Here is a 13,924-nt window from a genome sequence, read left to right on the forward strand (position 1 = left end):
CTTTTTCTGAAATTCTCCCCTCTCCTTCCTTACAGGAAGGAGGGATATGTGCTAATCCTTAGCAAGCAATGGGATTTCCTTTTGTGGCCACAAAACTGGTGTCACCAGTACCAGGGCTATATGCTTTCTGACTCCTGTCAGAAGAGTACATTTTCCTAACAGTGAAAAAAAGTATCGGATCTGAGTCTGGCTGGTCCTGCTGATGGGCCTGGTTTTGATCACGTAATCATCCCTAAATCCATCACTCTGTGCAGCAGTGGGTGAGTGTGGAGAAATGGTAAGATGTCCTGATTGGATTAAATCAGAGATTTACTCAAGGGGTTGAGTCAGTCCTATCCAAACTCTATGAGTGACACATTCCTGGTCTTGTTAGGAAGAGGGAAGGGAGAAGTATGGAGGAAATACATGTGCCTGTAACAAGAGACACATGAATCTTTGTGTCTTTGTCCCAGTAGCCCTACTTCTGGGGAAATATTCTAAAACACAAGAAAATATTTATGGAGATGCTTACTGTTATTTATAAAAGTAGAAAGCCAGAAGCATCCTTAATGTTCAACTGCTCATTTATTCCACAGTTACTAAGCTCTTTTACAACAGGGGAGACCTTTGTACTAGACTCGTGGGACAGATGCCTGAAATAAGACACAATATGGATGTAACACTCAAGGTTCAGAGGGGAAGAGAAAGTAAATGCACAATTTCACTGAGGTGCTAAGTGTGAACACAGACATACGGTACGTTGTGGGAGTTTAGAGGAGGCGCACCCAACTTGGGTTGGGGAATGCCAGCAGGAAGGCTTCCTGGAGGAAGTGAGACTGGAAAGGCCAATATGAGTTAGGCACTCAAGGGTAGTGGAAATGGTTATGGGTAGTGTTTTGCGGGATGGATTAAGAAAAATACCAATGCCTGGGTCCTACCCCCAGAGGTTTGATGTCTGTTGGACTGAGGTGGGACCTGGAGAGCCCTGAAATTGTTTAAAAGAATAAGTTGTTAAGCTCCTTGGGGTGGATGGAACATGAGACCCTCCAGACGATTGTTTAGTGTCAGGAGGTGATTGCTGTGATGTGAAACTGAGACAAGAAGAAGAGTACATTCTGGTTCTGAGATGAATTAGAACGGTGATGGGGTGGGGTCCTACCAGTGTGTTTGTGCATCCTCCCTCCTTCCCTCCTTCCCTCCCTCCCCCACCCTCTTTCCTTCCCTCCCTCCCTCATCCTGGACCACCTACCAGGGTCAGGCTGTTCCCAACCACCACCCAGCTCCTCAGGACACCCTGCCTCCCCATAAATTCAAGGTAGGATGTCCATCTGAGTACTGTTGTTAGGGATCTTTTCTTCCACATGAGAGAAGAGCATGGATTCAAGCCGTAAACACGACCCAATACTGTTTCTCCTGTATATAAAATACCTAGTACTTAATGACAATGAGTAAACAAAGAAGCCATTTCCCTCAAGGCTGGGCCAGGGGATCAGCACTGGGAAGAAGAGGGTGCCAGAAGGGCACTAAAGAAATCCTGGAGTGGATCTGTGACCCTCTGGATCTGGGTTTGTATTCTGAGGCCTGGAGACATCAGTTAGTAGAACTGCGACCTTGGGCAAGTCACTTCAGCTCTTTGTGTAACACTTTCTTCCATCTGAAAAATGGGGTGTGGGTGGAGGAGGGAGGAGAAAGGAGGATAATGATATCTCCGAGGATTGAGTGAGTTCCTACACGTAAGTGCCTTTTGTCCCTGGCATGTAGTGAACGCTGAAGAAGTATTGGTTACGATGATGTGATGATGATGATGGTGATGAGTCTTGAGGATTTAGTCTGTGCCAGGCTTTACGCTCACTGTTTCATTCTGGACTCACACAAGCTCCGGAAGACAGAATATAAATATATTCAGAATATATGTACATATATATATTTACCCATAGAGGTGAGAGCTTGGGCTCAGAGACTTTAAATAACAAGGTCACGCAGCAAGTACATGCTGAAGCTGGTATTTGAATCTCCATCTATTTGATTTCAGAGACTAAATCCTTAACCACCCACTCTCCTTCCTCCTGTCAGGCAGCAGCCCCACCAGACTCTGAATAACATGGGGGCAAAAAGCACATCTTATTAACTTTCATACCCTCCAACCCCCGACTCCCACTCCCAAGTGCTCCTCCTGAGACAGCATCAGGAAACGTTTGCTGAATGAATTGTTGATCCCTCCTCCCACTGCTGGCACTCCTGGTCCTTCACAGGCCTCCATCTCCACATCCTTGAACCAGTTTTGACTAAACACAAAAGGAGGGATGATGAAAAAAAGTCTTTCTCACCAAGGATACAATTAATCAGAATGTTTTAGTTGCACACATACCTCTGTCTGTATAAATACATATATTTGTATCTGTATAAATAGTAGCGCTCACAAAGGTTGCTGGCTCGTGCTGCGGTGGAATGGGAGACTGACAGCATGATTCATGGCTCAGGTCAAATTTAACTCGAACCCATTTGTGCAAGACAGATTTACTTCGAGAGCCCTTTCTACTGTGTAATTGCCGTGGGCCCACCTGCTCCCGAGGGGGAAGATATTTTCATATCGGCCCACAATCTCTTGCTGCCGCACACCCAAGTCAGATCTAGAGTCTCTTGGCTACTTTCCCAGCAGCGTGGGCCCAGGTAAGATCCAATCAGGCAGTCTTTGCCAGCAAAGGAAGAAAGAGGAAGTAATCAAAAGTTGCAGCATGGGGCAGCCTGCCAGGAAACCCAGGAATATGAGATGAGAAGCCTCTGGGATAAGTGGTCTGGAGCAAGCCTCTCCATCCACCCATCCATCCATCCAACCAACCAACCATAGTATCTGTCTGTTCTTCTGTAACATCTATGTATGCATCCATCCATCCATCCATCCATTCATTCATCTATTCATCCAACCAACCAACCAACCAACCAACCATAGCATCTGTCTGTTCATCTGTAACATCCATCCATCCATCCATTTATCTGTTTATTCATTCATGCATTCATTGTATCCATCTATCCATTATATCCACCCATCTACCACATTCATTTATCTATCCCTTCAGGCATAAAATACGTACTGAGCATCTTCTATGCACCAGATAACTGTGCTGGTCTGTGGGAATATAGTGAATGAGTCAGATATTTTACCTTCATGGAGCTCGTATTTTAGCATGAGTTCAGACAATAAACAGGTAATCATGCCAATATCTTTTTAGTTAATGGCTCCAAGAAGTGCTATAGAAAAGATGGTGCTAAGAGATCCTGTACCTAGGGGTCAGGGTAAGCCTCTGAGAGATGATGCATGAGAAAGAGCTATCCATCCATCTGGGAGCTGAACGGAGCCTTCGGGGCAGAGGGAAGAACTTGAGGTCAGCTTTGAGGCAGAGAAGACCTATGTGAGCAAGGAGCAAAGTGACCGGAGCACAGCCAGGAGGGGAGAGTGACAGGAGACTGAAGCGGGAGGCATTGAGAGGCCAGATCATGCAGGGTTTGGGAAACTATGGAAGGGCTTGGTGTCTGAAAAGGTTTTAGTTTCCCTGTGGTTCCATTTTCTCTGAAGAAATGGGAGTTTATCATAGCTTTGTTTAACAGGAAGATGGTAAACCATGGTGGAAGCACACAGGGCTAAGCTGAACTCTTGGCTCTCCCATTCTACAGATATATGACCTCAGGTTAGGCAAGCCATTTAACTTCTCTGAACCTCAGGTTTTTTCACCATAAAATAATGATGATCCTGCTTCTTTCTTCCTTTGTGTAATACTTTTAGAGCACCTACTATGTACTGGGTGCTTTTCTGGATATTGCTGATATTCCAATGACCAGAAGAGACCAAACTCACTGAATTGAAACAAAGATTAAATGATATAATGCATATAAAACATTTGGTGCCATGCCTGGTCCATTGTATGTGCTTATTAGATGGTGGGGTTTTTGTTATTTTAAAATTAATCAAGGAACACTTTGTTAATGTTGATCAGTATATTGGGAGCCCCAAGGAAACAGCAGGTAGCATTTCCCCCTTCAGTCCTAGCACCCCCTTTCTCCTATTCTACCAACTCATAAACCTGCGAGGCTTCCTTCATTTCTCTTTTTTTCTCATACCTGATAGCCAGTCAGTCACCCAGTTCTATCTACCTTTTCTATCTTCTATATATCTTGAATGTATCTGCTCATCTTCAGCCCCCATTCACCGACATAGTTTGGGGCTCCTAAACTCATCCCTGACAGACATTGTTAATTGCTTACCCAACATACACATTCCCTCCTTCTTCCATTCTAGAAGTGTCATGATTTTTGTCTGTGCCTGTAATGTGCATAATCTCAGGTTAAATACTCACTTTCTGAGCCTCTTTTGCACTTAGATGTGATGGTTCTGACCAAGGAGATGAAAGGAAAAGTCTCCTGGAGGTAAAATAAATAGATGTAGAGCCTTATATCTGCCTTGAACTTTTCTTTTTTTGAACATGGATGTGATATTTGGAGCAGTGGCAGCCATGTTACAACCATGAAGATGAAAGCTGATATAATAGAACAGAAAGACAAAAACAAACAAACAAACAAACAAACAAACAAACAAAAACTGCCTGGGTCCTCGGTGAAACAGTTGATAACACCAGTAACTGCTGGCCTCTGATTTTCTTGTGAGAAGAATAAACCCCTCTTTTGTGTAAACCACTATTATTTGGGTTTCCTGTTACTTAGAGCCAAATGGATTCCTAAATGGTCTACCTGTTTTATTATAACAGCCCCTCAACTTATGTCCTCCAGGTTTAGCCCTGAAATTCATCCTCTGCATAACAGCCACAGGTTTGTTGTGAAATAGACAAATCTGATCATTCCTGTGCTGAAAACTTTTCAAGTTTCCCGTTACCTACAACAGCCCTGGGCATTGTATTACTCTCTGGCTAATAAGGATTTTCAGGGAACATTTCAGCACCCTGATCAGTTTTTTTTTCCCTGATGAATATTGAGATATTAATCATTCAACTCTTGTGACACATGACACTGGTGTTGTTGCAATAGTGTTTTAAATAAAAGTGTAATTTAACTTCACTTGAATTTAAAGGAAAAAAAAACTGAAGTGAAATTGAAGTAATTGCTGATTTCCAAGTAATTTTTCTTCCCCCAAGGGATATTATTTCTTAACAATTACTCCAAGGGAATTATTATAGCAGTTAAATGCAGTGTGGGATCCTGGATTGGATTCTGAACTGGAAAAAGGACCTCAGTGAGAAAACTGGTGATATTTTAATAAAGTGTATAGTTTCACATGTAGTGTTATATCAATGTTGATTTCCTGATTTTGATCATTGTATTATGGTCATGTAAAATGTTAGCATCAGGGGACACTAATGAAGAGTGTACCACATTTTCTCTACTATTGTTTTCAACTCTCCTGTAACTCTAAAATTATTTCAAAATAAAACATTTTAAAAAATCATTTTAAGGTTAAGGGAAAAAGTTATAAAATACAAATGATTAGAGTAGTTTTTAGGTAAATTTTTATTCTAGAGAGTATGGGAATCACTCCCTGTTATCAGACATGATGGCATTAGCACTCTTACAATTCTTTTCATTTTCTCTTTCCAAACTTGCAAGTTTTTGTTATTTTTATATTGTTGAGGTTTAGAACATTGATGTCTTTTTTGGCAATCATAATTATGATTGGAGCTGTTTAATCTTAATTATGTATTTAAATAATTCTGTGCTCATCACTTGTCCTTTTGTTTCCTGAATTCTTTATTTTGACTCATCTCTTTGTTGGCTGGATTTCATAAATAAGTACTTTTTAAAGAATGTCTTATTTCTCCTGTATTTCCTGGACTCGTGTACACTTGAAAATGTCTGTGTGTTGCCATTTCATTCATACAAATGAAGACTTGGCTGGGTATAAAATTATCGGGTTTGGGTTGGGAACTTTGTAGACATTGCTCTACCGTTTTCTGTCATTGAGGCTTTAAAAAATTTACATATGGGGCATTGACTTTTCTGATATACTGTTTTATGAAGTTTAATGCATGCAATATTCAAATAACCACAACCAGAATCAGAGAACAGAAGAGTTCCATCATCCCCTCAAATTTCCTCATGCTGCACCTTTATAGACAAACCTTCCCTCAACCAGCAACCCCTGACAACCACAGATCTATTCTTTGTCCCTATAATTTTGCCATATAGATGTCATATAAATGGGATTATACAGTATTTTGATGCTGACTTTTTTCACTCAGCATAATGTTTCTGAAAGACACTCGTATTATTATGTGTATCAATAAGTCATTCTTTTTCATTGCTTAGTAATAATGTATTGAGTTGATAGTCCAATTTGCTTATCAACTGTTGGACAGAGTGGCCATACCATTTTCCTTCCCACCAGCAGTGTATGAGAGTTCCAGTTGCTCTGAATCCTCATCAGCAGTTGATAGTGTTAGGATTTTTCTCCCTTAATTTTAGCCATTCTAACTGATGTATAATGGTATCTCAGTATAGTTTTGGTTTGCATTTCCGTAAGGGCTAATGATATTGGGCGTCTTTTCATACACTTATTTACTATTCATAGGTCTTTTTTGGGGAAATAGCTGTTCAAATATTTGGCCAATTTTTTTGTCTTATTGCTAAATTTTGAGATTTCTTTATATATTTTGAACACAGTCTTTTACAAAATATACGATTTGCAAATATTTTCTCCCCCATATGTAGCTTGTTTTTTCATTCTCTTGGCAGAGCAAACATTTAAAATTTCCATGAAGTCCAATTTATCAATAATTTTTAGTGAGTCATGCCTATGAACTCTTTGCCTAACTAAAAGTCATGAAAATTTCTCTTGTGTTTTCTTTTAAATGTTTTATATTTCACATTCTTCTGTGATCATTTTGAGTTAATTTTTGTATGAGATATAAGTTGAAGTTTGTTTATTTATTTATTTTTGGCATGTGAATGTCCAACTATTCCAACATCATTTGTTGAAGAGACTATTTTTCCTCCATTGAATTGCTTTTGCGACTTTGCTGAAAAGCAACTGACCATATTGATGTGGGTCTCTTTTCTGTGCTCTCTGCTCTGTTCTATTGATCTATATGTCTGTGCTTTTGTTAAAACTGCAATGTCTTTGTTGCTGTAGCTTTGTAATAAATGTTAAAATTGGGTAGTGTGAGCCCTCCAACATTGTTTTCTTCATCCAAATTGTTTTGGCTATTTTAGTTCTTTTGGGGACTCATATAAATTTTAGAATCATCTTGTCTATATCTACCGAAAAAACTCCTGCTGCAATTAGTTTGGGGATAATTGATACCTTAACTATGTTGTCTTTTAATCAGTGAGCATGGCATGACTTTCCATTTATTTAAGTCTTCTTTTATCAGTGTTTTGGAATTTTCAGCATACAGATCCCCTACCTGTTTTGTTAGACTTACCTAAATATTTTACTTTTTAAGGACTTATTGTAAATGGTACTATTTTAAAAACTTCTTTCTAGGTGTTTATTAATAGCATATAGAAATATGAGTAATAATAATAATTACATTTTAAAAAAATAACCTACATGTTGACCTTATATTTTGTGACCTTGACAAATTCACCTATTCATTCTAGAAGCTTTTTCTTTTTGTAGAGTCTTTGGAATTTTTTGTATAGATAATCACATTGTCCATGAATAGTGACAGTTTTATTTCTTCTTTTCCAATCTATATGCCTTTTATTTTTTGTTACTTGCCTTTTTGCAATGGTTAGGACTTACAGTACAATGTTGAATAGGAGTAGCAAGAGTGGACCTTCATGCCTTTTTCTCAGTCTTAGGGAAAGCATTTAATCTTTCACCATTAAGTCTGATGTTAGCTGTAGATTTTTTGTAGATGCCTTTTATCAGGTAAAGAATTCCGCTTATGATCTTAGTTTGCTAAGAGCATTTAAAAAAATCACGAATGGATATTGGGTATAATTTAAGTGCTTTTTCTGCATTAATAAATATGATCATGTGGTTTTCTTCTTTACTATGTTAGTATTGTGTGTTTCATTGATTTTCAAATGTTAAACCAGCATTGCACTCCCAAGATAAACCTCACTTGGTGGAGATATATTACGTGTATGTGTTCATGTGTGTGTGTACATATATTATATATAGATGCATGTATGTAATTTGCTAATATTTTGTTGAAACCATATGAGCCTGGAGTCATACTGTTCAGAAAGTTTTTAACTACTTGTTTGATATCTTAGACATAAGAATATTAGTCATCTATTTCTTCTTGGGTGAGTTTTGGTAGTTTGTGGCTTTCAAGAAATTGGTCCATTTCAACTAAGTTGTTGAATTTAAATGTATAGAGTTGTTCAAAGTGTTTTCTTATTATCCATTTATGTCTGTGGGGTCTGTAGTGATATTCTCTGTTTCACTCTGGGCATTGTTAATTTGTCTCTTATTTTTTGTTAGTCTGGCTAGAGGTTTAACAATTTGATAATTTTGTAGAAGCAACTTTTGGTTTGATTGATTTTGTTTTAAATTTAATTGATTTCTGGCCTTTATTATTATATATCTAGCTTTATTTTTTTATTATTCTTTATTTTTATATTCATCTTTATTATTTCCTTCCCTCTGATTGCTTTGGGTTTATTTTGCCCATTTCCCCTCTAATTTCTCTTTCTTTCTTTCTTTCTTTCTTTCTTTCTTTCTTTCTTTCTTTCTTTCTTTCTTTCTTTCTTTCTTTCTATCTTTCTATCTTTCTTTCTTTCTTTCTATCTTCCTTCCTTCCTTCTTTTCTTTCTTCTTTATTGTGATATGGTTCCTGTACAGTAAACTACACATATTTTTCCCTAGTTTCTTAAGGTGGAATCTTAGAGTGCTGATTTGACACCTTTCTTTTATTCACATACATACGTTTAATGATAGGCAGTTTCCCCCTGAACACCGCTTTAGCTATATTCCCACAAATTTTGTTATGTATTTTCACTTTCCTTCATTTCAAAATATTCTAATTTCTCTTGAGACTTCCTCTTTGACCCATGATTGTTTGCAAGTTCAAACACGTTTTATCTAAGTATTTGCGGGATTTTCCAGACAACTTTTTGTTATTAATTTCTAATTTAGGCCCAGTATACTCAGAGATATTGTTTGGGTGATTTCAGTTCTTTAAATTTGTTAGGGTTTATTTCATGATGCAGAATACGGTCTATTTTGGTGATTGTTCCTTGAACATATGAAAAGAATGTGCATTCTTCTGTTCTTGGATGGAATATTCTACAAATGTCAATTCAATCTAGTTCCTTGGTGGTGTGTTCAGTTCTTCTCTGTCCTTGTTGATTCTCTTACTTGTTCTGTCCGTCATGGAAAGGCTAGTGTTCACATATCCAAATGTTATATGGATTTGTTCATTTCTCCTTCCATTTCTAGCAGTTTTTACTCAGTGTATTTTGAAGCTCTGTTGTCAGATGCATACATATTTAGAATGTTATATCTTTTTCGTGAATTGACTCTTTTATTATTTTTTAGTTCCTCTCTTCATCTCTGGTAATTTTCTTTTCTCTGATGCATACTTTGTCTAGTATTAATAAATCTACTCCAGTTTTCTTTTCATTGGTATTTGCAAGGTATATAATTTTTCATCCTTTTACTTTTAACCTACCTATGTCATTAATTTAAAATCAGATTCTTGTAGACAGCATATAGTTTAGTGTTTTTTTAATCCAAATCTGACAACCTCTGCCTTTTAACTGGTGTGTTCAGATTATTTCTGTTTAATGTAATTATTAATAAATTTAAATTTAGTTCTCCTATTTTAAAATTCTTTTCTGTTTTTGACTTCCATTTTTCTTTGTTCTGTTTTCATTTTGAACTGACTTCTTTTAAAGTTTGAAATTTTTTTTGTATTCCATTTACATTTTTTCCAGTTTTATTTTACTATATCTCTCTGTATGGAGTTTTTAGTGGTTGTTCTAGGGATTACAATATACATGTGCACTTTACTTTTAACAGTTTGCTAGAATCAAGATGATGTGGTGGTTGATTCAATGTGGGGCTGTGGAAAGGAAGGAGTTAAGTATAACACTGAAGTTTCTGGATCAGGTAACTGGGTATAAGGTGATTTCATTCACTGCCAGAGTGAATTTAAATAGAGCAGCAGATCTTGGGGAACTGAGTTTTGTTTGGAACATGTAGAGTTTGGGATACTTGTGAAACATTCATATGGAGATGTCAGAAGGCAATTTGTCACATGTGTCTGAAGTTAAGAGAAGGATCCTGGGCTTAAGGATAGGTTTGGAAGTCTTCAGTTGTGGTTGGCATCTATTTTTTTTGCCACTCAACATTTGTTTGCCTCTGGCAAGCCATCCCCAACTCTGGACCACATGAGACGAACTAACCTACTTTCAACTTTACAAGTGGACCTTGAGTAAATGCAACTAACTATCCTCCTATTCCTCCTGGCCACAAGGATTCATTCAGGGTTAGATTTGTAACTGAATTTGCCAATGAGAAGGAGGTCCAATATTTCTGTCCCATCATCTTGGGGAGACACACTTTGTTTCTAATTGGAGTTAATCCATTAGTAAATAAGATCTGAAGATGCTGCTGCCTTCTTGCTTCCTTGAAGAAAGCTGTCTGGAAATACATCAGCAAGAGAGAAAGCAGAACTGAGGGATGCCAGGAATGAATGTGTTCAGGGGAAATTGTCTGAGCCCCCAGTTAATCTGGGCTCAGTCTCTGGACTTTTCAGTCATGTGAGCCAGTACTCTCTTTATTTCCTAAATTACTTTTGATCAGGCTTTCCATACCTTTCCAGTGACTGACTGATACATAAGCATCTAGTGGGTATGGAAGCTATGGTGGTAAATGAGAGTGTGTCAAGAGAGAGAAGAAAAAGAGGGAGCCCCGTTTAAGGAAAAGGAGCCCATGAAAGAACACAAGAGGAGTGCTCAGAGAGACAGAGGAGAGTTCTTTGTCTTGGAAACTCCAGAAAGTGAGTGAGTCAAGGAACAGAGAGTAATTAGCAGTATACAATACTTACAGGGGTGGGGATCAGTCAAGATAAGGACTGAGAAGGGCCCTTTGGATCTATCAACAAGGAGGCTGTTGACAAAACAGTTGTAGTTACCAAGCTAGAAGGATTCTCTGAAATCATCACTTTATACCCTTTTCTGAAGATAAGGAAATTGGGGCCATGAGATATTTAGATTTTTTTTTTAAATAGCAGATACAATAAGTAGAGATCACAGCTTTAAGGGTCCTTAGAGATTAGAGCTTTAAGAGTTCTTAAAGATCACATGATCCAATTACTTATCCAATGCTTAAATCTCTGATACAACATCTCTCTGAAGCCTGTGCTTAAATACAACTACTGAGAAAGAACTCATTACTTCCCACGTCTAATGAGAACCCTTGATTTCTGAGTTCTTACATCATGTTCTCTTTACACCACAGAGCAGACACATGGTAGGAGATTGTATGCACCCTGAGCTGATCCCTGGAAAAGCTGGCTGTATTTGGGGAACTCAAAATAATAAGCCAGATTTTGAGTTTTTAGGAGCTTTTGCCTGAGATGGAACTCTCTCCTCATGACTCCATCCACTCTCCAAATAAAGCCAAATCCTTACAGGATTCCAGGACCAGGGTATTCCAAGACCCACATTTCCATGTGCATGATCACAAGCACCACAAACTCAAGAGACCAAAAGTTGAACTCATTACCTCTCTTTACTAATATGCTTTTACTCTTGAGATTCTGACTCCCCTTACATCCAGGTACTCAGGACAGAACCTTGGAAATCTTTTTGACTCTTGTCTCTTCCACTCCCCTTTGCTTATGAATCACCATTATTCCTCCCAGGTATCCCTGGGAATTGTCAACTGCTCTTATTCTACCATTGCATCAAAGAGGCCACCATTACATCCTACCTGGACGATAACCAGTCTCCCAACTGGTTTCCTACTTCCAGCGTCTTTCCATATAATCTGCTCTCTATGTTAAAGCCTTATCAGGCCCATGCTCAACACCCTTCAGTGACTTTCCATTGCTCTCAGGACAAAGTGCAGGTTCCCTGACATGGCTTAGCTTTTGTCCTTAATCCTGGGGCTTCTGCCTGCTCTTTAATCTCATCTTGTGCTTTCCTCTCTCACATTTTTTCACCTCTTGAAGAAGCCACACTACTTTTTTCTTTTAGTCCTTTCCACTACATGCTATCCCCATTCTTCAAACTGTTTTTCATCACCTCCTTCTTCCCTTCAATAAGACCTATGAATTCTTTGTTTGGATATCATCTCCTCAAGAAAGCTATCCCTAACTATCCCTAACACAGGCAGGGTTGGCACCTTCCCTGTTCTCTCACGGGCCCTTGGGACTCCTCTATTACAGAAATTTTACACTTCTCTAATTATGTGTTTTGAAATATTTCTCCCCTGTTTGACTTTAAAGTTCATGAGAACAGGGACCATGTCTGCCCTCTTATCCCTATATTTTTATTGCCTGGCACAGTGCCTAGCATACAGTGTATAAGTGTATACAATTCTATGGTTCAGTTACTTGTTAAATGCTTATGGTGGTGTTGTCACCACTTGGCTGAAAAGAAGCTCAGATGAGTTTACATGGAAACATTCTTCCTGTACCTTATAGAATCTATCTGGACATTCCTTAAATTCTCCTCTGCTGTCTCAGAAGGTGCTGAATATAAGACCTGAGATGGAGACCAAGAACACCTCTCCAAGAGGCCAATCCTCAAAAGTCTACCTTCCTCAAGTGAATAATCCAGTCACTGTTCTAGATAATCCCAGCCTTGAGTCATCCCAGCCAGAACTATGTGAGTGAGTAATAACTTCCAGGTTATTCTAACCTCCAGCCATTTAGATTCTCCCATTTGAGGCCCCAGATTTCATGCAGCAGAAATAAGCCATACCTTTTATGTTCTGTCTGAATTCCTGATCTAAGAATCTGTGAGCTTAATTAAATGGTTGTTTTCTGTGTTATAAAGTGTTAACATGTGTTTTTTTTTTTAATGCAGAAGCAGATAGCTGGAAGAATGAGTATTGTTACTATCATTCTGTTTTACAGATGAAGAAATTGAGTTTCAGAAAGATTAAGCAACTTGATCCAGGTTCCATAGGTAGTCAATGGTGGAGCCAATATCTGCACCCAGGTCTGGCTAATTGAAGAGTGTGTTCTCTTCCAGTTATCCTAGATGCCTCCTACTGAGTTAGGCCCCTTGACAAAACCTCCCAAGCCTCCCATCCCTGTTCTTCAATCTGGAGACCCTCCTTGGCCAATCTAGAGTTCAATGACTAAGTTGTGGTTAGAAAAACAGGCTTTATGAAACATTTGATTCACATTCTTTTCAAATTATTGAAAGACATTCACTCTGCAATCAGTTCTTTCCTGATTTTATTTTCTCTTCCACACCCCCAGGCAGGAGCCAGATACTTCTGCCAAGCCTGACAGATCTGCTCCTCCTTTCCCCGCACGACCCAGTGCACAAATACCCACTGGCCCCCGTTAAATCCCAATCAGGCTTGGAGAGCTGATTCGGCCCCCTCCCTGCCTCCCGGGAAGAGTTAGGGATGAGCAGATCACTTATTGGAGTAATTCTGGGAGCTGAGGCAGAGCCATGGTTGGAAGCCACCCACTAACTAGAAACCCAGGACATCAATCAACTAAACTGATTTTTCCGCTGCTGCAGCCATTTAAACAGTTATCTTTGCTTGGGGCTTTGTCCAAAGTTACTCAGCCAGTGGGTTCCTGGGTGATAAGTCACCGCAGCCTCATTCCACTGTCTCTGTGTCCTGGGGCTGCCTCTTTACTCACTTCTCAAGAGGGGTTGAAGTTCATTTGTTGCACTCTAAAAAGAAGAGAGCCTGCACTGCTTGCGCACAAGCTCTGGTTATAGCAGGAAGATGAAAAAGGAGCCTGAAGTCTGTTGGGATATCAATTTAGTACTTGTCATTTGATGTCCTGCT

The 13,924-nt window shown here is 38.9% G+C and overlaps 1 long non-coding RNA gene across 1 annotated transcript in view; it reads left to right on the forward strand.

Moving 5' to 3' along the window:
- LOC116657973 overlaps positions 1-12,858 on the forward strand; it is a 48,359-nt gene extending 35,501 nt beyond the window's left edge. Inside the window, exon 6 of the long non-coding RNA XR_004313177.1 lies at positions 12,633-12,858. This is a non-coding gene — a long non-coding RNA (uncharacterized LOC116657973). The remainder of the gene's footprint in view (positions 1-12,632) is intronic.
- Positions 12,859-13,924: the final 1,066 nt, after the last annotated feature.

Source organism: Camelus ferus, chromosome 19, assembly GCF_009834535.1.
Source record: "Camelus ferus isolate YT-003-E chromosome 19, BCGSAC_Cfer_1.0, whole genome shotgun sequence".
NCBI lineage: Eukaryota > Metazoa > Chordata > Mammalia > Artiodactyla > Camelidae > Camelus > Camelus ferus.